Source organism: Aquarana catesbeiana, linkage group LG09, assembly GCF_042186555.1.
Source record: "Aquarana catesbeiana isolate 2022-GZ linkage group LG09, ASM4218655v1, whole genome shotgun sequence".
In the NCBI taxonomy this organism is placed as follows: domain Eukaryota; kingdom Metazoa; phylum Chordata; class Amphibia; order Anura; family Ranidae; genus Aquarana; species Aquarana catesbeiana.
In genome coordinates this window covers 114,604,071-114,630,989 of record NC_133332.1, presented here as the reverse complement: position 1 = coordinate 114,630,989, position 26,919 = coordinate 114,604,071, and the positions used below count along the sequence as shown (strand labels likewise).

General features: G+C 43.1%; 1 protein-coding gene across 1 annotated transcript in view; it reads left to right on the top strand.

The window, feature by feature from the left end:
- RAP2C (RAP2C, member of RAS oncogene family) overlaps positions 1 to 26,310 on the top strand; it is a 77,943-nt gene extending 51,633 nt beyond the window's left edge. Inside the window, exon 4 of the mRNA XM_073599167.1 lies at positions 25,137 to 26,310. The gene's annotated coding sequence lies outside the window, so the exon portion shown is untranslated. The remainder of the gene's footprint in view (positions 1 to 25,136) is intronic.
- Positions 26,311 to 26,919: the final 609 nt, after the last annotated feature.

The window sequence follows — 26,919 nt, the reverse complement described above, 5'->3', positions numbered from 1 at the left end:
TACCTTGCTTGTCGTGGCGCGCTGAGATGTGTTCACAGGAGCTGCTTCAGAGGAGGAGTGGGCGGGGCTAGACGCCATGCTGTTCCTAGAACGGAGATTTTGCTGTGCTTTTGGCGGCTGGGAACGGGACGTTCTTTGCTGTCTGGATGCCGAGGACGGCATATTGAGCCACCCAGACTGTTCCGCTCACTCTGGTACACCTACAGCAGGGTTTTTTGTCTCCACATTCGGCCGTGGACAGGATAATTACCGGAGGTATGCAGGAGCTCAGAGCACACACGTCTTGCCTCGATCACATCCCGGCCACGCCCCCCTCCGCACTGCAAAACTTAATGGCTTTTATTGTCTAGGAGGGAGGAACAACATTTTTATTTAACTGATCCTCCATTCCCTCAGTAGATGACGTTCATTCAGTAGATGGTGTTCCACCACGCTTCCGCGATGGACTGTCACTTGGTGTAGTCAAGTCCAGCGCAAGGCTATGGACCTTTTGGTCTTGATGACTTCAGGATCCTAGGCTGCTGAAGGGTGGAAAAAAAACCAGTCCAGCTACAGAAGGGAGCAGAGGATCAGGTAAGTAATTCCCTGGGACCTGTGTGTCTCCCAGAAGACAGCTGGGGGGTGGAAGAGGGGCCAGACATTCGGCAGATTCTGCGGCGATCTATCGCCAGAAGTGGGAGCAAATACCTGTATTGGGTATCTGCTCAACCCTTCCCCAATGAAAGGTGCCAAATATGACACTGGAGGGTGGGAGGAACCGGATAAGCGGAAGTTCCCTTTTTGGGTGGAACTCTGCTTTAATGTAGGTGTTTATGATAAGGGATAATTTAACTTCGTAGAAAGTTAGATAGAAGGAAAGTACACGTGTCAAGGATAATTGAAGCTTGTAGGTGTACCAAAAACGTGCTGTGCTGAGTAAAGGCTCATTTCATGCAACGGTTGCCAGCAACCTGTTAGGGATCAACAGGAGTGGCTGTATAGATCTTCCTGCACATCTGAACGTTTACATCTGTACAGGGATAGATGCACTGCGCAGACAGACTTTCCTGTCCCTGTACAGATGTAAATGCTTGACTGTGAAGTGATATCTGTACAGTCACCCTTCCATAGATTTAATAGGTTGCTGGCTGTGTCTGTATCTGCCACACCAAAAATGTATCCGGAATGTAGAAATTGTGGTTTGAAGCAGCCTTTAGCCCAGATTTGTATACCGAAGGAAGGCCCTTTTGCATTCAGTGTGACTTTTCCTGTTACAGCAGGATAGAGTAAATCGGAATATATGTATAAAAAGTTCAGCATGTGCTTGTTTTTTAAGAGGGGATGTCTGTTTAAAAAAACAACTCAACAGTTTATACATCTGCCCTCTGAGTTGATCTTGTACATTTCTTGCAGTTTCAGTAAGTATATAGTTTGGGGGGTCTTTGGTGAGTGGGCGTAATGTTCTTGATGGCAATTCAGCAGGGAGACACAACATGGTTAAAGTTAGGGCTGGGAGATTTTCTTCAAAAAAAAAAAAAAAATCTTTGATTCTCTTAAAAAAAACTCGATTCACGATTTGAATCGAGTTTTTTTTTTTTTTCCTTGGAAACTGCGCCGGTCCTGAGGCGTTGCGGGCATGAGCTTTTAGGCAAGGCAGCTGCTTCGGCCTAGTCCGCGGCGTCCGGCCGTAGCCGTGGCCTCACCTAAAAACTCCTTGCCCGCAGCTCTTCAGGCCCGGCGCGGTGTCAGCGCCGGTCTGGAGGCGCTGCGGGCATGTGTTTTTAGGCGAGGCCGCGGCTTCGGCCTAGCCCGCGGTGTCCGGCCGTAGCCGCGGACTAGTCCGAAGCCGCGGCCTCGCCTAAAAACTCATGCCCGCAGCGCCTCAGGACCGGCGCGGTGAAAAAAAAAAATCGATTTGCTTAAATCTTGAATCGATTTGACCTCTCAACTCGATTCAAGATTTTAAATCGATTTTTTTTTTTTCCCAGCCCTAGTTAAAGTATATACTAATTTTGTATATGTAATTGATTCTAATTGAAATATGGAGCAGCAAGTATATTACAATGTGAAGTCAAAATAACATTTAAGTAAATCTGTGCGGATTTAAAAAATTGCAAACCACAAATCAATCTGAAAAGGGGACTTCTACAAGTGACACTGCAAGATTTTAAGGAAACCTGTACTGAGGAAAAATAAAATGCCTTACCTGACCTCTGTCCTGAAAATACAAATTCTCTGGCTGTCATATGGATCTAGTGACTACCATACATCTAAGTCGCTTACTTGTAAGAAGTATGCAGATCACAAGTTCTGATTTTCCTGATCCACATGCTTGTTCCAGGTCAGTGTCTCAAGCACCCAGCTTTTCTGGGAGGCAGGGGTGAGGCATGCTGGCATCCCTTGTTCCTCCCATGGAAACATTGCAAACCTGGGCTCAGGCGAGGTTTTTTTTTTTTTTTTTTCTGGAATAGCTTAATGCCTTTGTGGGTTACCCTACTTTGGAGGCTGAGGGGCTTTCAGTGAAATGAAGCTTCCATTTTCATGGAAGGCCCACTTTAATGTGGAATATTCTACCTGATAAACAGTGCATTTATTTAAAAAACAAAGCAGGAAAAGAAATGACAGTTTAAAAATAAATAAATTTCATATAGAATTGTATTGTATTTCGACTTTTTAATTAATATCATGAATTTCAATGAATATGAAATCGGCACCTTTAGCGCAAGAAAAGCTCAAGAAAAATGCATCCCTTTAAAGTCTATGTATGTCTTCACACTGGCCCCTTGTGCTTCCATTCTGGTGTTAAAAATCCAGCTTGCTGCATTCTCGGTCAGTTAAAAAAATGCATCCCCCTTTGTAATGCATTGAAAACGCATCAATAACGCACCCATGTTACGTTTTCGATGCAGTTTTTGAGTCGCACGACCTATGAAAAACACACCATAAGCACAGTAAAATTGTGGTAAAATTTGCAGCAAAATCACGTGCATTTTCAGGTACCATTAGCACAGTAAAATCGTGGGAGAATTTGCGGCAAAATCGCTTACATTTTCAGATGCTATTATCGGCATCTTTTTCTCTATTGCCGAAAATACAGATTTCGGCCGATTTATGTTTCGGCCACCAAAATTTCAGTGCATCTCTACTCACCAGCGCCCTAAAATTTAATTGAGAACTGTAAGCTGTCTGCCGCAGCGGACAACGGTACTTGTAGTTCATTTATTCACAGGAAACGGTGAATGAATGACATGGATGTGTGGGTGGGGCCCCACTCAGCCAGCTGTTTTCAAAATGTGACAGCGGGTGCAGGGAGAAGATCCCCCACCTGCTGAAGCTCAGCGAAGCTGGCCCCCCTACAATCAGCACAAATAAAAACTCAAGTGTGCTTCTTTAGTGCTACGTTTGTGCTGTTTTGTGCCGTAAAAATTTACATTTGTGCTGCTTTTATTTTTAAGATATTAGCAATTGTTTTTTCCAGACCATGACATCACCTAGCCCCCCTACAATGTCCAAATGACACAAAACTGGTCTTGTTAGTTAGTGCTACGTTTATGCTGTTTTGTGCTGCTAAAAATTCCGTTCTATCCCTTATCGTTTTTGCGTTATTAATGATTTATTAAAGGTCACCAAAGGTCAGTCAGCCCCTCTACAACGCCCAAATGACACGAAACTGGTCTCGTTGGTTAGTGCTACGTTTGGGCTGGTTTGTGCTGCTAAAATTTTTATTTGTGCTGTTATGGTTTTTAAGTTATAAGTTTTTTTTTTTTTTTTTTTTTTTTTTTCAAACCCCACTCACTTTGCCCACCCTACAATCAGCACAAATAAAAACTCAAGTTTGTTTCTTTAGTGCTACATTTGTGCTGTTTTGTGCTGCTAAATTTTCCGTTCTACCTTTTATCGTTTTTGCATTATTAATGATTTATTAAAGGTCACTCAGCCCCCCTACAACACCCAAATGACACAAAGCTGGTCTCGTTGGTTAGTGCTACGTTTGTGCTGCTAAAATTTTTATTTGTGCTGTTATGGTTTTTTAGTTATAACAGCTTGTTTTTATATTTGTGTTTTTTTGTGTCATAATAATAAAAATGTGTGCTGCTTTTATTTTTAAGATAATAGCAATTTGTTTTTTCCAGATGATGACATCACCCTGCTCTCCTGTCACGTACCTGGTTAGTGAGCTCCTGGTTTAGGTAGCAGCCATGGGAGCACAGTGAGGTATGAGTGCCTGTGATCAATCCAGTAGACTGCGTGGTGGCAGCAGTCAGCAGGTGGACGTGGCGGCACAATCAGCTAGTGGCAGATGAGCTGGCACTGAGCTTGGCTGGTGGCAGACTGTGGGTAAGCAGCTGGAAGCAGGAGACAGATGAGACCTTGCTGGGCTGAAGAGCTGTAGCAGGCTGGATGAGCAGGATGCAGGGTCAGATGAGCCGGGTCCATAATGGTCAGGCATAGACGGCACACAACAGGATAGTCGGGTCACAAGCCAAGTCAGCAACAGGAGGTAGATCAGGCAAGAAGAGAAGGCAGAAGCAGAATCCAGAGACAAGCCAAGGTCAGGGCAGGTAGCAGTCAAACGGAGGTCAGGAGCAAGCTGCAAAGTAAATGGGCACAAACCAACACAAACATGGCACTAACCAACCAGCCCGTTTTCATTTTGTTTGGCTGTTGTAGGGGGTGTCAGGGAAGGCTTTCGCATAGCACAAATGATGTCTCCCTGTACATACATATGCACAGACTGGCAACTGACTGGGCAGATGAGCGTGAGCCTGTCACCAATGCTGGCACCAGACAGACTATTTAAACAGGCTGCAATTTGGTGTGCTGCTTCTGTGTGTTCATTCCTGATTCCTGTGTTTGACCTCTGATCCTAACCCAGCTTGCTCCTGACCTCCGTTTGACTGCTACCTGCCCTGACCTTGGCTTGTCTCTAGATTCTTCTTCTGCCTTCTCTTCTTGCCTGATCTACCTCCTGTTGCTGACTTGGCTTGTGACCCGACTATCCTGTTGTGTGCCGTCTTTGCCTGATCTGCCTGACCATTATGGACCCGGCTCATCTGACCCTGCATCCTGCTCATCCAGCCTGCTACAGCTCTTCAGCACAGCAAGGTCTCATCTGTCTTCTGCTTCCAGCTGCTTACCCACAGTCTGCCACCAGCCAAGCTCAGTGCCAGCTCATCTGCCACCAGATCCACCTGCTGACTGCTGCCATCACGCAGTCTACTGGCCTGATCACAGGCACTCATACCTCACTGTGCTCCCATGGCTGCTTTCTAACCAGGAGCTCACTAACCAGGTACGTGACAGGAGAGCGGGGTGATGTCATCATCTGGAAAAAACAAATTGCTATTATCTTAAAAATAAAAGCAGCACAAATTTTTATTATTATGACACAAAAAACCACAAATATAAAAACAAGCTGTTATAACTAAAAAACCATAACAGCTCAAATAAAAATTTTAGCAGCACAAACCAGCACAAATGAGGCACTAACCAACGAGACCAGTTTTGTGTCATTTGGGTGTTGTAGGAGGGCTGAGTGACCTTCGTGACCTTTAATAAATCATTAATAACGCAAAAACGATAAAAGGTAGAACGGAAATTTTAGCAGCACAAAACAGCACTAATGTAGCACTAAAGAAACACACTTGAGTTTTTATTTGTGCTGATTGTAGGGTGGGCAAAGTGAGTGGGGTTTAAAAAAAAAAAAAAACTGTTATAACTTAAAAACCATAACAGCACAAATAAAAAATTTTATCAGCACAAACGTAGCACTAACCAACGAGACCAGTTTTGTGTAATTTGGGTGTTGTAGGGGGGCTGACTGACCTTTGGTGACCTTTAATAAATCATTAATAACGCAAAAACGATAAGAGATAGAACGGAAATGTTAGCAGCACAAAATGGCACAAATGCAGCACTAACCAACAAGACCAATTCTGTGTCATTTGGGCATTGTAGGGGGCTGAGTGACCTTTAATAAATCATTAATAACGCAAAAACGATAAAAGATAGAACAGAATTTTTAGCAGAACAAAACAGCACAAACGTAGCACTAACCAACGAGACCAGTTTTGTCTCATTTGGACGTTGTAGGGTGGCTAGGTGATGTCATGGTATGGAAAAAACAATTGCTAATATCTTAAAAATCAGCACAAATGTAAATTTTTACGGCACAAAACAGCACAAACGTAGCACTAAAGAAACACACTTGAATTTTTATTTGTGCTGATTGTAGGGGGTCCGGCTTCGCTGAGCTACCTGCTGAGCATGGCAGGGAGGTGGGTGTATAGGAGCAGGTTACACCCTAAATATGGGTGTAACATGCATACACCTAGAGGTGAACTTAGCCTTTAATTCTAAACGCACTGCACCAAAAAACCCGCCTGCACCTTTTAAAATAACGCACTGCATTCTGTTGCATTGATGTGAATAGGCACCATAGAGCATAATGTATTTTTCCATTGTTGTTCATAACAGCAAATGCAGGAGAAAATGCAATAGTGTAAACGGGGGCTAACGGTTTAGAAGGGCCAGCTGTGCATTTACATTAGAAGGCTTGCAGGCTGCCAAGATTTAGTTTTTTTTTTTATTAAAAAGTGATAATTCATATCTTTTTAAAGTGATTGTAAAGCTTAAAATTTGTTTGCATTAAAATAACAAACATGTCATACTTGCCTGATCTGTGCAATGGTTTTGATCTTCCTCTTCTCATGCCCCCACTGGCACTAAGCCTCCCCACCGAGTGCACCCATTGCAAGCCGCCTCCTATGGGGGCACCCGTGTGCTTGATCCTGAGCCGGGCTGTTTGTATCTATTCAGACACAGTCCAGCTTGGCCCTGCCCCCCCACTCCGCTCACAGGTGCCAATGTTTCCCGCTGCTGTCAGTCAAGCATGTGGGAGAGGGGAGAAGAGCTGCTGCAGGCATGCACAGCACTGGATTGAGATCTGGCTCAGGTGAGTATTTGGGGTGGGGTCCGGGGGAGTGACTATTAAAAGGTTTTTTTTAACTTGGTGCAGAAAATGCATTCAGGTAAAAAAAAAAAACAAAAAAAAAAAAAACCTTTTCCCTTTTGTAAACACTTTAAAGCTGAAGTCCAGGGAACACCAAACTCATGCTTTGCAGTGGGGTTGCCCCTGCGCTGTCATGGTTAAATGCTTATTTAGGTGTAGGTTCCTGGGACTCTATCCTCCACTCCCACAGGCTTCCTCTACGCTACTAGACCAGTTCCTGGAGCCTCTTCCCCCTTATGCTCTGGCGGTCATAGGTCCTTTGACATTGTCAAAAACAATGCAGGGTCCATAGCTCTGGATTGGATATGAGGATGCCGAGTGACAGTCCACTGCTTGAATGTGGACCAAGTAAAACTGCTTATTCTGGTATCCTAATCCTCGAAGTGTGGGGGAAGCCTCGATGCAAAGATAATGTTTATTTTCCCCAATTAAAAGCTTTAACCATTTGACCACTAAAAGATTTTACCCCTTTCATGACCAGGGCATTTTTTTTCACACACAGAGCTTTCTTTGGTATTTGATCACCACAGTACAAATAGCCCCCCCCCCCCCCCCCCATGATTCCTTTTTGTAAAGTAGACCACCCAAGGTACCTGTAGAATGAGGCATGACAAATTTCTTCATAGTACATCATGGGACACAGAGCCTAAGTAATAACTTAATGGGTTATGGGCCACTGGTATACTCAATACAGGAAGTTCACTCCCCTATATAACCCCTCCTCCTTCCAGGAGTACCTCAGTTTTTTTTTTTTTTTTTTTGCCGTGTCTAAGGCGTTGGTCACGAGTAAAGATGTGCTCTGAGGAGTTCCAGGAGGGATCCATGCTGGATTTAAATAACCTCCACACACCGGATCCATCCAAGGCACTGAGGCCAAAGTGGATGGTACCCGGGCCTCGCAAGAAGAACAAGGTTTTGCCTGTAAGCCTCTCTTTTGAGGGCTGGACCCCAGGACTCTTTTTGGTCATGCTACATTACCTAAAGTTGATCCTGAGGGATGCTATACAGGTCCAAAGGAGTGGAACCCCTATAATAGGGACCCGGTCTTTGAAGGTTTACTAATGCAACCTGTCATGATGGGTGAAGTTTGGATCTGTCTGTTTTCAGCAGTATCCTGCAGCGAGGAAAGGGTAAGGGAAGAAGCCTAGGAACTGTAAAAAGTCCACCTATGCCTTTTTTTTCTTCCATATGAAAAGCATTGTAATGCCTTAAAATCTCCACTAGAGGGAGTAAAAATACACATACCTTGGTACGTTGCTTCTCAGCAGCTCTGTGTCCAGCTATAAACAGCAGCGTGAGTGTGTCCCAGCAGCAGGAGGGGTTCTTAATTGAACAAAGATGTTTCACCCCCAACCCCCCCGGGGGGGTAAGTAGATTAGTTTTCTAACAGGAGTCATTATATAACAAAGTGTTACCATAAGCTGTGGAGAAAACATCCCCCTCCCGGAGGGGTGCGGTGGTGGCTTCCTATGGGTAAAAATAACTCACATTTTTGGAATATCAGACTGCCTTTTAGAAAAGCCTTGTAGAAAAGCCTTGTTGCGCCCAGCCTTGTACATTGTCAGTGTTACAAACTTCCTCTGAGTCTGGCAAGGGCCAGACGCCGATTGCATCCTTCTCTCCTTCGGGCCTGCATTGCAGACCTGAATGCTGTGTAGTCCGTGCGCTAAAGGTTCATTTTTATTTTTTGAACGAGGAGGAGGGTGGGTACTGGAAGGGGCGTGGCTTAAGGCAAGCACAGCTGAGGACGCCAATCAGGCTCACACCTGAAGTTTTGTTATAAAATAGACTCTCTCATTGTCAGAAGAGCAGAAGTCTGTCACACAGGAGCGCTGGAGCACAAAAGGGGTGTAAACAGGCATTTCCAGTACAGGAAATACATTGTTACTCAGCATCAAGCTGATCTTTATAGTGGCATTGTTTTGCTAGACTATGCTCAGCAAGTAGTACATTTTACTAGAGTGCCTCTTCTTTTGTGCTTAGCACTATGGCTTCCAGAGTTACCACAAAGGTACCAAAAGTTCCACCCTCAGGCGCTGGGAACTCCAGTCATGCCTCCACACTGTCATCCTCTCCGGTGATACCAGATATGGAAAGCCAGGGTGAGTCATTGGAACCAATTGGTGGTGCAACTGCTTCTCACACTTCAGCCCCTGTATACGTGATACATTTTCCTCTGCCCTGCAGTTCCTAGAAGGAAGATTAGCGGCTTTAATCGCATCCTCCATCCAAATAGATAGGAAGCGTGCTAGATCCCCCTCCCAACCTCAAACCCTTTACCAAGGGAACAGTGGGTACAGGATAAGGTATTACCCTCAGGCGATCATGAGGAAAAACAAGCCGATTATTCCTCTGCGGAGGAAACTGTTAATGAACCTTTTTCAACTTTGCAATCTGAAAGATTGTTGGTACAAACTCTTACGGAGATTGTTCGTTCCACTTTCATGCTACCCCTAACAGAGTCAGCTGAAAGTTCAGTTTCTTCTTGGGTTCTTTAAAACCTTTACAGCCTTTTCATGCGTTTCCAGTCCATGCATTACTAGCAAAGCTTATTTATGCTGAATGGGATCACCCGGATAAGCATTTTGTCCCTCCAAAGAGATTCTCAGTTCTCTATCTCATGGAGGAGAAATTCACCAAAAGATGGAATGTACCAGCAGTTGACGCTGCTATTGTCCAGTAGACCATGCACAAATGCTTAAAGATCCAACACAAAAAGTTGGAATTCCTGTTAAAACCCTCTTTTTCCTTGGCAGGGGCTGTTGCTCAGCTTGCAGTTGCTGCAATAGGCATCTGTCAGTCCCTAAAGGACCAGTTCAGAAAGGCCCTTAAGGAGGTCCCTGCACAACAGGCCCGTGAGTTGGCCGAACTACCTAAGGCATTATGTTTTGCCATAGAAGCTACGAAAGACTCTATTCACCAGGCGTCCCGCCTTGCGCTTGTTCTAGTTCACATGCGTAGGACCCTTTGGTTAAAAAATTGGTCAGCTGAAGCACCTTGCAAAAGGCTTCTGACTAGTTTCCCTTTTCACGGGGAGCGACTATTTCGGGATGATTTGGATAAATACATCCAAACGATTTCTAGTGGGAAGAGTACGCTTTTGCCAGTCAAAAGAAAGTATAAACGTCCTTCATTTAAACTGACTTTTTCTCCTGCGCCATGGGCATCCGCCTCTAGGCAGTGGTGACGGCCTCCGCCGTCAGACTCTAGAGGAAAACCTCAGGGTCAGGCCCAGGCACAAAAGAAGACCTGGGGCCGGAAATCTGCAAAGCAGAATACTAAAGCCTCATCATGAAGAGGTGCCCCCCCCTCGCCAGTGTGGGGGGAAGACTTCTGCAATACTCAGAAGTCTGGCAAAAGGAAATTCAGTACAGGTGGGTCATCTCCATGGTGTCTCTAGGATACAAACTAGAATTTCGGGAGTTTCCACCGCTTCGTTTTCTGAGATCAAACATTCCCAAAGATCCAGGGAAAAGGGCAATCTCAGTTTCAAGCATTAGACTGATTACTCGCTCAGGGGATGATTATACAGATCCCCACAGAAGAGCAAGGTTTTGAGTTTTATTCAAACCTGTTTACGGTACCAAAACAAATGGAGGTGTCAGACCCATTCTAGAGCTAAAGAATCTAAATCAGTTCCTGAAAATCCGCTCCTTTCGCATGGAGTCGATCAGGTCAGTAGTTTCTACCCTACAAGGAAGAGAACTTCTGGCGTCCATCGACATCAGGGATGCATATCTGCATGTCCCTATATTTCCCGCTCACCAAAGGTTTCTGCGATTCGAAGTAGAACAGCAGCACTTTCAGTTTGCAGCCTTGCCCTTCGGGCTAGCTAGAGCACCCCGGGTGTTGACAAAAGTACTGGCCCCACCTCTAGCCAGGTTAAGGGCACAGGGCATAACAGTCTTGGCGTACCTAGACGATCTTTTGCTAATAGACCAGTCAGTGACTCGCTTGGAGCAAAGTGTACGCATTACAACCAGTTACCTGGAAATGCGGCTGTCCCAAAGCCTCGGTGGTTACTAACCCAGAATCTGCTGAAAGGAAAATCCTTCAGACCAATTATCTGGAAAGTAGTAATGACAGATGCCAGCCTTTCAGGCTGAGGAGCAGTACTAGAGAAGGCGACTGTCCAGGGACAGTGGTTAAAAACCGAAAGAGCCTTGCACATCAACATCCTAGAAATTCGGGCAGTGCGTCTGGCTCTGAAGGCCTGGACTTCCAAGTTAAGGGATTGTCCTATCAGGATCCAATCCAACAATGCCACAGCTGTGGCCTATATCAATCACCAAGGGGGCACCAAGAGTCTCTCAGCGCAGAGAGAGGTAAACCATATTCTAACTTGGGCAGAAAGGAATGTTCCGTGCCTATCAGCAGTCTTCATTCTGGGAGTAGAGAACTGGCAGGCGGACTACTTAAGTTGCCAACAGTTATTTCTGGGGGAATGGTCTCTTCACCCCGACATTTTTCGGGCTGTGCCAAAGATGGGGGGACTGCGGACGTAGATCTTCTAGCGTCCAGATTCAACATGAAGTTAGTCAACTTTGTGTCCAGGACAAGGGATCCACTCGCATGCGGAACAGATGCGTTGGTGACCCCGTGGGATCAGTTCTCACTGATCTATGCATTCCCCCCTATTCATTTGCTACCATGACTTTGCAGAATCAAGCTGGAAAGAAAGCCGGTAATTCTGGTAGCACCAGCATGGCCCAGAAGCTCTTGGTATGCAGAAATTGTAAAGATGGCAGACCTCCTCTCACAGGGGCCGATATTCCATCCTACTTTACGAATGATAAATTTAACGACCTGGCTATTGAAACCCACATTCTGAAGAAACGTGGGCTTTCCCGGTCAGTTATCTCTACTTTGATGCCAGGAAGCCAGCTTCCAGAACTATATATTATAGAGTCCGGAGGGCTTATGTTTCCTGGTGTGAATCCAAGGGTTGGCACCCTCAGAGATATATCGTAGGCAGAATTCTTGCCTTTCTACAATTAGGGGTAGAGATAAAGTTGGCCTTGAGTACTATTAAGTGCCAAGTCTCAACCTTATCGATCTTATTTCAAACACCGCTTGCTACGCATTCTTTAGTCCGGTGTTTTATGCAAGGGGTGATGCGGATGAATCCAGTTAAATCACCTTTGAGCCCTTGGGACTTGGCTGTTTTTGTAACACTGACAAAACTAAGTTCATTTGAACCGATACAACATATTCCCTTTAGTCCTTCTGACAAGGAAGCTGGTGTTCTTGGTTGCTATATCCTTAGCAAGGAGGGTTTTGGAATTGGCTGCTCTTTCTTGTAAAGAGCCATACTTGATTATTCATGAGGACAGAGTGGTGTTATGCCCTCGTCCAGACTTTTTGCCAAAAGTGGTGTCAGATTTTCACCTGAACCAAGATATTGTCCTGCCATCATTGTTTTTTCCAAAACCATGTTCCAGGGAAGAGATGTCACTACATTGTCTTGATGTGGTGAGAGCAGTGAAAATCTGCTCAGATTAGGAAGACTGATGTCTTATTTATTCTGCCGGAGGGTCCTAAGAAAGGACAGGCAGCGTCGAAATCCACTGTCGCTAAGTGGATTCGGCAAGTTATAATTCAGACTTATGATTTAAGGGGAAAGATTCCTCCTTTTCAAGTCAAAGCGCACTCTACCAGGGCGGTTAGTGCTTCTTGGGCAGTGCGTCACCAGGCCTCCATGGCTCAGATCTGCAAGGCCGCAACTTGGTCTTCAGTAAATACATTCACAAAATGTTATCATGTGGATGTAAGGAGGTATGAGGATATCGCCTTCGGGCGCAGTGTGCTGCAGGCAGTAGTATAAGTCCTCAAGTCTGGGGGTGCCCTACGGGTTGTCTCTCCCTCCCCTCAAATAGCATTGCTATGGGACGTCCCATTAAGTTATTACTTAGGCTCTGTGTCTCATGATGTACGATAAAGAAAATAGGATTTTTATAACGCTTACGTGTAAAAATCCTTTTCTTGGAGTACATCATGGGACACAGAGGTCCCTCCCCTCTTTTATGGGATTTAAGTATATTGCTTTGCTACAAAAACTGAGGTACTTCTGGAAGGAGGAGAGGTTATATAGGGGAGTGAACGTCCTGTATTGGGTATACCAGTGTCCATCACCTGAAGGTGGCCCATAACCCATTAAGTTATTACTTAGGCTCTGTGTCCCATGATGTACTCCAAGAAAAGGATTTTACAGGTAAGCGGTTATAAAAATCCTATTTTCTTTATCGTACATCATGAGACACAGAGCCCAAGTAATAACTTAATGGAACGTCCCATAGCAATGCTATTTGAGGGGAGGGAGAGACAACCCATAGGGCACCCCCAGACTTGAGGACTTAAAAATCCTATTTTATTTCAACCCTTTTTATTGATTTTTTTTTTTTTTTTCTTTTTTTTCATCCTGTTATCAGAGTAGCTGAGTGTCACCATAGTGACAATGTACTACTCTGGGGGGGTTTTTGTTTTTACACTGTTATTGCTTAAACAGTGATGATCACTGTATAAGCAATAATTTCAGCTGCCATGGGTTAACCATTAACAGCTTGCTTTATGGTTGTGATCTGTGATTGGCTACAGCTAATCGCATGGTACAGTAGCCAGGTACCATTTGATTGCTTTAAGCCTATCACAGATCACAACAGTAAGCAAGCTATTCATGACAAATTGATTACATTGCTATGTAATCGTTATGATTGGTCATATGATACACGGTAACAGTAGGACAAAGCAGGTTGATGGTAACGGTAATGGGCAACAGGTATCAGTCACAGAAGTAGCGCGCTCCTAACCTGGAAGAGTTCAGTCCTGTGTGTGTGTGTGTGTGTGTGTGTCTGAGCCTGCCTGTGCCACCCTGCTGCAGTAAATATACTGTGCTGGGAAGGAAATTGGTAATGTGATCTATAATAATTAAATACGTCACAGTACATGCAGCTAGAAAGTTCAGTGTAAGCTTGTCGTTAGGGCGAAGTTCACACTAGCGCCTGACGTAATCTGATTTTCAGTGCGATTATGTGTGACAGTGCATGATTTTGACACACTTTTCATGTTACCTGTGTTTTCTGGAAGGGGGAGGAGACTGCAGGGTTTTCAGTTTAGGGATGATGGCTGCTGGTATCCTAATAACCAGTAACATCCCTGCTGTCAGCCAGGTAGCGTGCGCACCCACCCTCCTGAACCATACCAGGCCACATGCCTCCAATATTGGGGGGTGCTTTGCTGGTGGTGACACACCTTGTCCCCATGTTGATGAAGACAAGGTCCTCTTCCCCACAACCTTGGCCTGGTAGTTGAAGTGGTCTGTGGGTAGGGGGCTTCTCTGAATCTGCTACCAGACCTTGCTGCACTGCATCCATGTGAACGGGGCATCATAGAGAATAATGTCATTTCCACTGTTATGTGATTCTGTGAGACAAGTGGCATCTGAAATTGCACAAGTGTGAACCAGGCCTAAAGCTTTTTTACTGCTTGTTAAAGAGGTTGTAAACCTCGGGGGGACAAACCATGCAAGACAAAGGCATAATGAGCTAGTATGCATCACATACTAGCTCCACTATGAAATACCTTAGAATGATGCCCTGGATTAGCGTCGGCCCTCTGGGTACAGCATGGACATCTTCCACCGGAGTTACTTCTGGGTTTGTGGTGCCGATAACGGCACGACTCTTGAAGAAACGGCACCAGCAGCCCGTTTTTTCAGTGCGCATGCGCCGATGATGTCGGCAGCAGCGCATATACTGAATATCTCCTACTGTGCAAGTTTAGGAAATATTCAAGGTACTTGTTATAGGCTTACCTGTAGGTAAGTGGTGTAACAGGGTTTACAACCACTTTAATGCCCTGTACACAGGATCGGATTTTCCGACAAAAAAAATCCTGGATTTATTTCCGACGGATATCGGCTCAAACTTGTCTTGCATACACACGGTTATACAAATGTTGTCGGAAACTCCGAATGTCAAGAACGCGGTGACATACGACGAGCTGAGAAAAATGAAGTTCAATAGCCAGTGCAGCTCTTCTGCTTGATTCCGAGCATGTGTGGAATTTTGTGCGTCAGAATTGTGTACACACGATCGGAATTTCCGACAACTGATTTTGTTGTCAGAAAATTTGAGATCCAGATCTCAAATTTTGTTTGTCGGAAATTCCGACGGAAAATGGTCGATGGAGCCTACACACGGTCGGAATTTCCGACGACAAGCTCCCATCGAACATTTGTTGTCGGAAAATCCTATCGTGTGCACAGGGCATTAGAGTATGTAACGTGCACAGGTACTTTTTTAGGAATGAAGGAACCAGGCCCAGAAATTTTTAGGCTTGTTGGCTACCCCTAGTGCTGAGGCTTATTTAGCGGCATTCTAGTTTTGTTTTTGTATTGTAGTTTAACCATTTCCCGCCCGCCATATAGCACAATGACGGCCGCAAAGTGTTTAAGTTATCCTGGCTGGACGTCATATGACTTCCAGCAGGTTAAGCTGCGATCACGTGCTGCGTGGCGATCGTTGGTGTGTTAGTCTGACACACCGCATCACTGATCTCGGTAAAGAGCCTCTGACGTAGGCTCTTTACCATGTGATCAGCTGTGTCCAATCACAGCGTAAACAAGAAGAGCCGTTTATCGGCTTTTCCTCCACTTGCACTGACAGACGCGAGTAGAGGAGAGCCGATCAGCTGCTCTCCTGACAGGAGGGGTCTGCGCCGGTTCTCAGTGCTGACCACCAGGGTTGGCAATCGGTGTCCATCAGTAATACTTGCCAGTGCCTCCTCATCAGTGCTGCCTATCAGAGCCATCTATCAGTGCTGCATATTGGTTCCTCCATTAGTGCCACCTCATTCCTTTTTTATGAGAAATAAATGTCACTTCCAGCGTCTGCTTGCTGTGAGCATTATTACATAAGCTGCAGGTACACTGTGAAGCCCTACAATATCTTAAATCTTTTTTGATGGAGAGAAATATAAGATTTTCACTTTAAATTCTTTAAAAGAATATCTAAACACAAGAACAAAGATGTAAAGTATATTGCAGCTTATGAGTCCTTAGATGTGGCGGCTGTATTTTATTTTTTCAAGCTACTTTTTTCCTTTTCTACCTGATTCAGTTAGTGATACACTTTCCAAGAGTGAGGATGTTCACTTACAACACAATGTCTGTGAAGGAGCAGCTTTGAGAGGGCTTCTCTCCTCATTTGAACCACAAACACCAACTCCTCATCTCCATTACATAGAAGGGTGTTGCTTTGTAGTTCACAGAAGATAGCTGAAAACATTGTCAGACATTTCAGTTACCCTCTTAACCACCTGCCGACCAGCTCACGCACATTTTACTGTGGCAGGTCGGCTCTCCTGTATCCGTGCATGTGCGATTGTGGACGTGCGCCACAGGCGGCGAGTCGTGGGAGCGTGCCCGCGGGTCTGGCGGACTCAATGACCACCGGCCTCCCGCGATCATTATGCACAGAGGTAGAACGGGGATCTGCCTTTGTAAACAAGGCAGATCCCTGGTCTGCCAGATGACATGACAGAGATCTACTGTTCCCAGTGATCGGGAATAGTGATCTGTCATTTCCCAGTAAGCCCATCCCCCCCTACAGTTAGAACACACCCAGGGAACACAGTTACACCTTGATCGCCCCCTAGTGTTAACCCCTTTCCTGCCAGTGTCATTTATACATTGATCGGTACATTTTTATAGCACTGATCAATGTAATAATGTCACTGCTCCCCAAAAAGTGTAATTTGGGGTCAGATTGTCTGCAATGTCGCAGTCCTGCTAAAAAAAAAAATCACAGATCGCTGCCAGGAAAAAAAATCCATAAATCTATCTCATAGTTTGTAGACGCGATAACTTTTGCACAAACCAATCATACGCTTATTGCGTTTTTTTTTGTTTTTTTACCAAAAATATACGTAGAATACATATTGGGCTAAGTTTATGAAGATTTTTTTTTTCTTTTGGATATGTATTATAGCAAAAAGTAAAAAATATAATTTATGTTGTTGTCTTTTTTTTTTTTTTCCCAAAACTCGCGTTTTTTGGTTTGTAGTGCAAAAAATAAAAACCGCAGAGGTGATCATGTACCTCCAAAAGAAAGCTCTATTTTGTGGGAAAAAAAAAGGACATACATTTTGTTTGTGTACAATGTCGCACGACCGCACAATTGTCAGTTAAAGCGATGCATTGCTGTATTGCAAAAAATGGCCTGATCAGTAATGGGGAAAATCCTTCCAAGGCTGAAGTGGTTTAAAACTACCCCACACAGATATAGGGTGGCCCTTCTGTGCAAAATCACATACCTGTACATGATTTCGTGCACGGGGTTTGGGGCGTGTGCTGCCTGCAAACCGGTTTCCGCTGTGATTGGCAGGTCCAGCAGACACGATAATCATTGACCGCCGTTCTGCCAGAGGGGAAGATGGAGATCCTTGTGTTTCTGTTAATCAAAAATAGTCAAATCACCCCGCCCCACAGTTAAAAAGCACCCACTAGGGACACACTTAACCCTTTATGAAAGTGGAAACTCCTGCGCTGTCGGGGGGGGGGAGGGGGGCGGCTATGCTAAAAGGACACTGCTGCAACACCTAAGTACTGATCCAAGGCAGGACAAATGGGACAAAAGTGGGGGAAGATGGTAGTTGCGCTGTGATGAAGGGGGGGGGGGGGGGAAGCTACAAAGATGACTAAAGTGGCAAAGTGAACTAAAAAAGCAGAAACGGGCCAATGCATGAATGGATCCTACATGCTAAAAGAACATGGTGGGGATGCAGTGCAGTGCAACGTAGCTGATCAACATGACATGTTGCGGGCAGACAAAGCCTAATATATAAAGGTAATCGTGAAACAGTGACTGCTTGAATATAGCAAAACAAAAATGCATATACCAACACAAATAGGGTGAATAATGACACAATGCAAAAAAAAAAAAAATATATATATATATATATATATATATATATATATATATATATATATATATATATATATATATATAATGCAAGAAAAATATATGTGGGCTAGTGCCCCATTAGCAAAAACGTGCCAGATCCTGGTGAACTACAAGTGACAAATCCCTAGGACAAACATGAATATTAGTTCTATCATCCAGTCGAAAAAGCAAAAACACGTGATGAGAAACACAAAACAATTCCAATCGTGAAGGGAAGGGGGATCTTCAGTGAGGACACCTCCGTGTTTGCAAGCCGCTTACCTTACAGCTGTAAGGTGTACAGCCTGTGTTGCAAATGACCCGCAGGTGTAGACGTTCCGTGTATACAGGCAGTGACAATGATGAACATGCCAAGCGAAATATAAAAAAAAAAGTATACAGCATGTAAAATAACTCTGCAACGACCACAGTGGAGGGGGGGCAAGACACACACAGGGGGAGGTTGCACTCACTTTCATGAAGTGAGTGTGGGCATCAATCCACGAGCGCCGAGCTCGTATGCCTCCAGGAGTGTCACCAATCTGGAATCTGTCCCCGTGCCTGGAAACTGGAATATGTCCCCGTGCCTCTCTCCTCCAGTGTTCGTCAGGTAGAGTAGTGATGTACAGTGTGAGGGGGAAAGAGACGCACATAGCGTGATCCCATATAAAAGGTATATTTATTTAATAAAACAAGTCCAATCAACTTACATTTAAAACAATGCTGCAGTGTGTAGTAACTACGAGCGCCGAGCTCGTCTCCTGTTGTTTGTCTATGGCAGCGTCCCGTGCTCCAATCCTAATGCATATCGTCACGTCACGTGACTTCTTCAGAGGATAACATGGGATAGAAAGCCAATGCTTATATATCGTCCCCTTGTAATGGGCGCACGGCGGCCATTTTCCCGAAGCCCGCTCTAATGTTAATGGGTGCCCGGCGGCCATTTTTTCAAAGCCCATCAATACAAAGGATAGCACACAGTGCTGTTGCCTGTTGTCAGGATGGCTCTAACAAGTGAGGTTGGAAAGAATGTACTTAGCCACAGACCAGATCAGCTAGAACATAATCCCAAACTAGATTTTAGAAACCGAAAAATAAAAACCACAATGCAACGCCCTACCAAGACGCACTATCACATATATGGAATTGTACTGAAAATGCATAACATTTGAGGTATGCGGAAAACAAAAACGTAAATAAATAAAAATTAAATAAAAAATATATAAAATGAAAAAAAGTGTAAAAAAAAATGAAAAAAAAAAAAAATAGATGAAAAAAATAAAATTACATATACAAATAAAAATGAAATAAAATGAAAATGAAAATAATAAAATAAAAAATGAAAATAATTTTTTATTTTATTTTCATTTTATTTCATTTTTTTTTTTTTTTTTTTTTTTTTTTTTTTTTTTTACACTTTTTTTTCATTTTATATATTTTTTATTTAATTTTTATTTATTTACGTTTTTGTTTTCCACATACCTCAAATGTTATGCATTTTCAGTACAATTCCATATATGTGATAGTGCGTCTTGGTAGGGCGTTGCATTGTGGTTTTTATTTTTCGGTTTCTAAAATATAGTTTGAGATTATGTTCTAGCTGATCTGGTCTGTGGCTAAGTACATTCTTTCCAACCTCACCTGTTAGAGCCATCCTGACAACAGGCAACAGCACTGTGTGCTATCCTTTGTATTGATGGGCTTTGAAAAAATGGCCGCCGGGCACCCATTAACATTAGAGCGGGCTTCGGGAAAATGGCCGCCGTGCGCCCATTACAAGGGGACGATATATAAGCATTATGGATAAAGATATGTGGCGCTACTCCATCAATCAGTGATAAATAAATAATCCAAAATCACAACTAGAATAAACTATGCTGTCGGATGAAGTACACACAATGGGCTCCACCTTGTATATAGTTATAGGCCTAGAGATGAATATCGCCGTACATAAGTAAATCAAAGAAAAAAAATATATGCAATAAACACAATAAATGGTGAATACCAGTAATCAAAATGCTTAGAATCAAATGTGTGATTATAGTGCTCACATGAGTTGAATAAAAATAATAATATCAACCACCTCTCATCAGGTGGCAAAAATAAACCTGTGAATATAGTGAACTGACTTCCCAGGCTGAAAAACACACTAGAACTCCATAAACAAACAGTATCCAATGTATCGCAGGCACCAGCTGAAGATCAAATCATTTCTAATACTGATGTCAAAAATACGTAAATCTTCAGCGTGAGCTAAAAAGTGGATGTATTAGACCAACATACAGTGCAAAGAGTCCCTACGGTCAACAAGAATTCCTATATGATCGACTATCTAAAAAATATTTTTCACAATAATGCAATCATATCATAATAATCTAGTGCATAATAAGTGATAAAAACTGTAATACAATAAATCATAATTATAAATATTATAAATAATTTAAATTGATGAAAAATCAAAATATGATAGGACAGATAATCCCACAAACGAGACACTGTCCCAAACAGTGACAATAGTGCAATTAGTCCATACAGAAAGTGCAGTAGTGATTGGTGACTTCCACACAAAACAGTCTTTAAATATGGTGCAATTTGTGCAGTGACTGGTGCTTTTCTTCTATGCACGTTCTAGTGCATCTCCCAATTGTTTCCCCTAGCCTCTCACCTCCAGCAGCGGCCCCCAATGGGCCAAGTAAAGCGGGTAGATAATCTAGGAGAGGATGTGATTCCTTCAGTGTTTCTTTAGTGTCAGATTTAAAATAGCAGCAATCAGTGGATGTCAAAATTTTAAATGTAAGTTGCTATGTTTTTCAATAAACGTGTATTTAATACTGCACCATGAGACCTCTCCTTTGTTTTTAAACAAACTGCTGGGATTGCTGGGAGTGCTGGGAACTCCGGGAGGAGTTGCAGAGAGACGGACTCATCTGACACTAAAGAAACACTGAAGGAATCACATCCTCTCCTAGATTATCTACCCCGCTTTACTTGGCCCATTGGGGGCCGCTGCTGGAGGTGAGAGGCTAGGGGAAACAATTGGGAGATGCACTAGAACGTGCATAGAAGAAAAGCACCAGTCACTGCACAAATTGCACCATATTTAAAGACTGTTTTGTGTGGAAGTCACCAATCACTACTGCACTTTCTGTATGGACTAATTGCACTATTGTCACTGTTTGGGACAGTGTCTCGTTTGTGGGATTATCTGTCCTATCATATTTTGATTTTTCATCAATTTAAATTATTTATAATATTTATAATTATGATTTATTGTATTACAGTTTTTATCACTTATTATGCACTAGATTATTACGATATGATTGCATTATTGTGAAAAATATTTTTTAGATAGTCGATCATATAGGAATTCTTGTTGACCGTAGGGACTCTTTGCACTGTATGTTGGTCTAATACATCCACTTTTTAGCTCACGCTGAAGATTTACGTATTTTTGACATCAGTATTAGAAATGATTTGATCTTCAGCTGGTGCCTGCGATACATTGGACACTGTTTGTTTATGGAGTTCTAGTGTGTTTTTCAGCCTGGGAAGTCAGTTCACTATATTCACAGGTTTATTTTTGCCACCTGATGAGAGGTGGTTGATATTATTATTTTTATTCAACTCATGTGAGCACTATAATCACACATTTGATTCTAAGCATTTTGATTACTGGTATTCACCATTTATTGTGTTTATTGCATATATTTTTTTTTCTTTGATTTACTTATGTACGGCGATATTCATCTCTAGGCCTATAACTATATACAAGGTGGAGCCCATTGTGTGTACTTCATCCGACAGCATAGTTTATTCTAGTTGTGATTTTGGATTATTTATTTATCACTGATTGATGGAGTAGCGCCACATATCTTTATCCATTATCTATCTTGGGGAATTGAGTTTACCTATCTATGTTGGCAGCTCTCTATCTGGTATTTTACCGTCAGTTTGGTAACTCTCTGTGTACATTGGGTTTTTGCGCACTGGTTCTTATATATTCATTTCGATATATAAGCATTGGCTTTCTATCCCGTGTTATCCTCTGAAGAAGTCACGTGACGTGATGATATGCATTAGGATTGGAGCACGGGACGCTGCCATAGACAAACAGGAGACGAGCTCGGCGCTCGTAGTTACTACACACTGCAGCATTGTTTTAAATGTAAGTTGATTGGACTTGTTTTATTAAATAAATATACCTTTTATATGGGATCACGCTATGTGCGTCTCTTTCCCCCTCACACTGTACATCACTACTCTACCTGACGAACACTGAGGAGAGAGGCACGGGGACATATTCCAGTTTTCAGGCACGGGGACAGATTCCAGATTGGTGACACTCCTGGAGGCATACGAGCTCGGCGCTCGTGGATTGATGCCCACACTCACTTCATGAAAGTGAGTGCAACCTCCCCCTGTGTGTGTCTTGCCCCCCCTCCACTGTGGTCGTTGCAGAGTTATTTTACATGCTGTATACTTTTTATTTTTTATATTTCGCTTGGCATGTTCATCATTGTCACTGCCTGTATACACGGAACGTCTACACCTGCGGGTCATTTGCAACACAGGCTGTACACCTTACAGCTGTAAGGTAAGTGGCTTGCAAACACGGAGGTGTCCTCACTGAAGATCCCCCTTCCCTTCACGATTGGACTTGTTTTGTGTTTCTCATCACGTGTTTTTGCTTTTTGGACTGGATGATAGAACTAATATTCATGTTTGTCCTAGGGATTTGTCACTTGTAGTTCACCAGGATCTGGCAGGTTTTTGCTAATGGGGCACTAGCCCACATATATTTTTCTTGCATTATATATATATATATATATATATATATATATATATATATATATATATATATATATATATATATATATATATATATATATATAATTTTTTGCATTGTGTCATTATTCACCCTATTTGTGTTGGTATATGCATTTTTGTTTTGCTATATTCAAGCAGTCACTGTTTCACGATTACCTTTATATATTAGCTTTGTCTGCCCGCAACATGTCATGTTGATCAGCTACGTTGCACTGCACTGCATTCTCCACCATGTTCTTTTAGCATGTAGGATCTATTCATGCATTGGCCCGTTTCTGCTTTTTTAGTTCACTTTGCCACTTTAGTCATCTTTGTAGCTCTCCCCCCCCCCCCCCCCCCCCCCCCCCCACCCCCTTCATCACAGCGCAACTACCATCTTCCCCCACACTTAACCCTTTGCTCCCGATGTTAACCCCCTGCCTACCAGTGTCATTAGTACAGTGACAGTGTCCGATTTGTCCGCCGCAATGTCGCAGTCCCGCTAAAAATTGCTGTTGCCGCTTTACTAGTAAAAGAAAAAAAAAAATCCCATAGTTTGTAGATGCTATAACTTTATAACCTTTGTGAAAGGGGCCTTAGATGCAAGTTAGATTTCAGGCATCCCCTGTGACAAAAATGTAATTTCTGGTGAGCTACTGCCAATAGGAAATCACATCTAAAGGCATGTAGACCCTGCAATTTTCCGATCTTCTGATCGATAATTAAGAAACCACCCACATTAGACTAACTTTCCCACATGGATACAGACAGATTCCTTAAGAATAACAAAAAGTAGGAATCTGCAACAAAGTTTGTTAAATCCTTGTAATGTACACAGATTACCCAGAGGGGAATGTTTTTTTTTTTCTCAACAAAAGTGGAGTTGCGCTTTAAGTCCACAGAAAGTTAAAGGACAGAATATTTCTAACAGGATGAACGGGAATGTTTCTATACTTGCAGAACATATACCTAGTCTTAAATTACTGAAGCAAGTAATCCTAAAGATTTGTAAGCTTCAATACTTTACATTTTTGTTCTTTTGTTTAAATGTACTTTAAAGCAGGGGTCAGCAAGCTGTCGATCGACTGCAGGCAGAATGATAGCTTAACCGGGCATATGACCCTACTTTGCCCAGCCCCCGCTGCTTTTATTTTCATAGCATAATGTTAGACAGCACAATACTGGATGGAGGGTGGAAGCTGGAGCTGCCTCCACTTAACCTTTTCAATTTAACCAACAGGGGGCTGAGGACACTACGGGTTTGTGGGGTGATGTGAAGGGGGCAGAGGAAGCAGAGGGGCACAGGACACTGCTGGGGGGGGGGCACATGAAACTACAGTGCAGGAGGGCGGAGGACTCTGCTTTGGGGAGGGGGTACACAACATACTGGGTGGAGGGGGACTCTGCTATGAGGGAGGGGGGGTAGCAGAGAACACTACTGTGGAAGGGGGGGGGGTGGCACATGAAACTACAGTGCAGGGGGGCCAGAGGACTCTGCTTTGGGGGGGGTACAGGACATTACTGGGTGGAGGGAGGGGGACTCTGCTATGAGGGAGGGGGGGTAGCAGAGAACACTACTGTGGAGGGGGGGGGGGGCCACATGAAACTACAGTGCAGGGGGGTGGAGGACACTGCTTTGGGGGGGGGGGGTCCAGGACATTATTGTATTGGGGGGGAACTCTGCTTTGAGGGAGGGGGGGTCAGCAGAAGACACTACTGTGGAGGGGGGGGTGTGATGTGAAGGGGCAAAGGACACTGGGGGGGCGCAGTACTTTACTATGGGGGAATAATGTGAAGAGGGGGCAGAGAACACTAAAGGGGGGGGTGATGTAAGGGGGGCGAAAGATATACTACTGTGGGTGAGGGAGTGATGTGTAGGGGGCAGAGGATAATACTGTGGGGGGACACTGCTGGGAGCTTGATAGTTTTTTGTTTTGTATTTTCTTTGTTATAAAAAGGGCACCTATCATCCAACCCCCCCCCCCCCCCCCCTCCACTTTACCTTTTAATGCATTTTCTGCATTAACATTTTTTAAAAAAAAACTTTCACTGCCTGTCCACCCACTTTCTCCCTAAGTATCGATCAAGCGCTGTGCCCATCTGTAGTTATACTCTCCCCTCACCCTGCTCTCACAGGCTGCACTAATAGTAGCAGGAGCAATTGCAGCTTGCTGTGCGGTCACACACAATAGAGGAGGAGTAGAAAGTGCCAGCAGGGGACCCCAAAAGAGGAGAAATGGGGCTGCTCTGTGCAATACAATTGCACGCAGCAGGTAAATATAGCATCTTTTTATTTTAAGAAAAAAAAAAACAAAGCTTTGCAATCACTTTAAGGATGTTGTTAGCCTTATTTCTGATAATGTATACAATTTACATGACACTTTCTTTTCTGTTCACAGATAACTCAGAGGAAATTTGCACAGCTTCGGCTTTGAAGAATTTACAGCCCAGGTTGCAGATCTGAGCCGTGATAAACTTGTCTGCACAACAGCACATTTGCCATACATGTCATCGAATGCTCAGAGATGGCGGGCCGCGTTCACTCGCCATCAACGGCTGTGCATAGCACGTTTTACCATAAGTTAAAATATATATATATATTCCTTTTTTTTTTTTTTTTTTTTTTCCTAGTCTAAGTTACTATTAACAGCTAATATGCAACAGTTCAGTCTTGTGTTTTTTTTTTTTTTTTTTTTGTTTTTCTTAATTGATATATATTTTTTTTTTTTTCAGAAACTTGTATTTATTAAATACTTAAACTCAGTATTACCTACTTAATGCCTTTTTTAAAAGACGGTTTTAACGGAGGATAATTTGAGCCTTAATTGCATGTTTTATTTTCTATACATTACCTCGAATCTGCTCTTAACGCCTTCAGTGCCAGCGGGCCAGCAAAGCAGGATCTTACAATGCCTCGTCTGCCTCTCTTGCATTGAAGGTGTTTGTACACTTGATTTTTTTTATTTCCTAAAACTTAGCACATGCTTTGAGACTATGTTTACGTTCTTACGGTATCAAGTGAAGCTGCTTGAAGTTACGTTGGACCTGCCTGTTGGGTTTGTTTTCTGAGCAGTGGCACCTCAGCTGCAGAAGATGACTGTTAGGTCCAAAAATAAATGTAGTGGCCAAGCAAGTGAAAACATGGATGTCTAGACGACTGTAATCCTTGATCATGTTATACAGTTAGGGGTGATTCCCGAAGAAAAAGTGTTGAAATCCTCCTGGAGAATCAAATTCAACCTCAGTGCTTAAATTGTTTGAACATATGAGAAAAAAAACTCTTCATTGAAGACTCTGGTGCATCAGAGCTGGTTGCCTGGGTAGTTATTAGGCTTGTGCAGGAACCCAGTGGTTAGAATACAAGTATATACTGTTTGATTAATTTTGCCTGTTTTTATTTTTATTTTTTTATGTATTTCTTCCAACTCCATTGACCACCTGCTTTTTATTCTTTCGGTAAGGGTTCTTGACCTCATTTGTTTATTATAATCTTCAGATGATCCCCCCCCCCCTTCCACATGTGCACATATAAGTCTAATGCAAATAAAATGATTTTACGTTTTCTAGTTTAAATGTAGTGTGTTTGTTTTTTGTAATTTTATTTTTTGAATTGTAACTAAACTCTTATAATTTTCAGCCAAGGAAGCTGCCATCTTAGCCTTGGTGATCAGTTATGACACCAACCGTTTGATGAATTGACAATTTGGCTGACAGCACAAGCAAATGTGAACGTTTGCATTCCTGGCATGCCAGGAATGTAACTTTTTTTTTTTAAACTGTCAAAGCAGAACTAAACCCTTCGCTTTAACAATTTCTTGTTGTCACACTGTTTTACACCTATCAGTCCATTGATATAGGCTTAGCTACACAACCTGAGACTTAAGCAAGTGAATTAACGGTCAGCCCACCCAAAATTTATATTTTATTTTTTGCCAAATTCAGATGGATGAAGGACAAAGGTTATAGGGGACCCCAACTGAAAGATCACTCTGCTTTCCCTTACTGGATTGTTCAGGATTTTAAAGCTGATGTCCAAGCATACAGCTATATACATGGGTAATATACATATTTAGTTTATGCACTCAGATTTGTAATCTTGCTTAAAGTGTCATTCAACCCAGACCATGGAAAAACTCTCATTACATACTATATAATAGAGTGTGCATACTCACAAAGCCACTA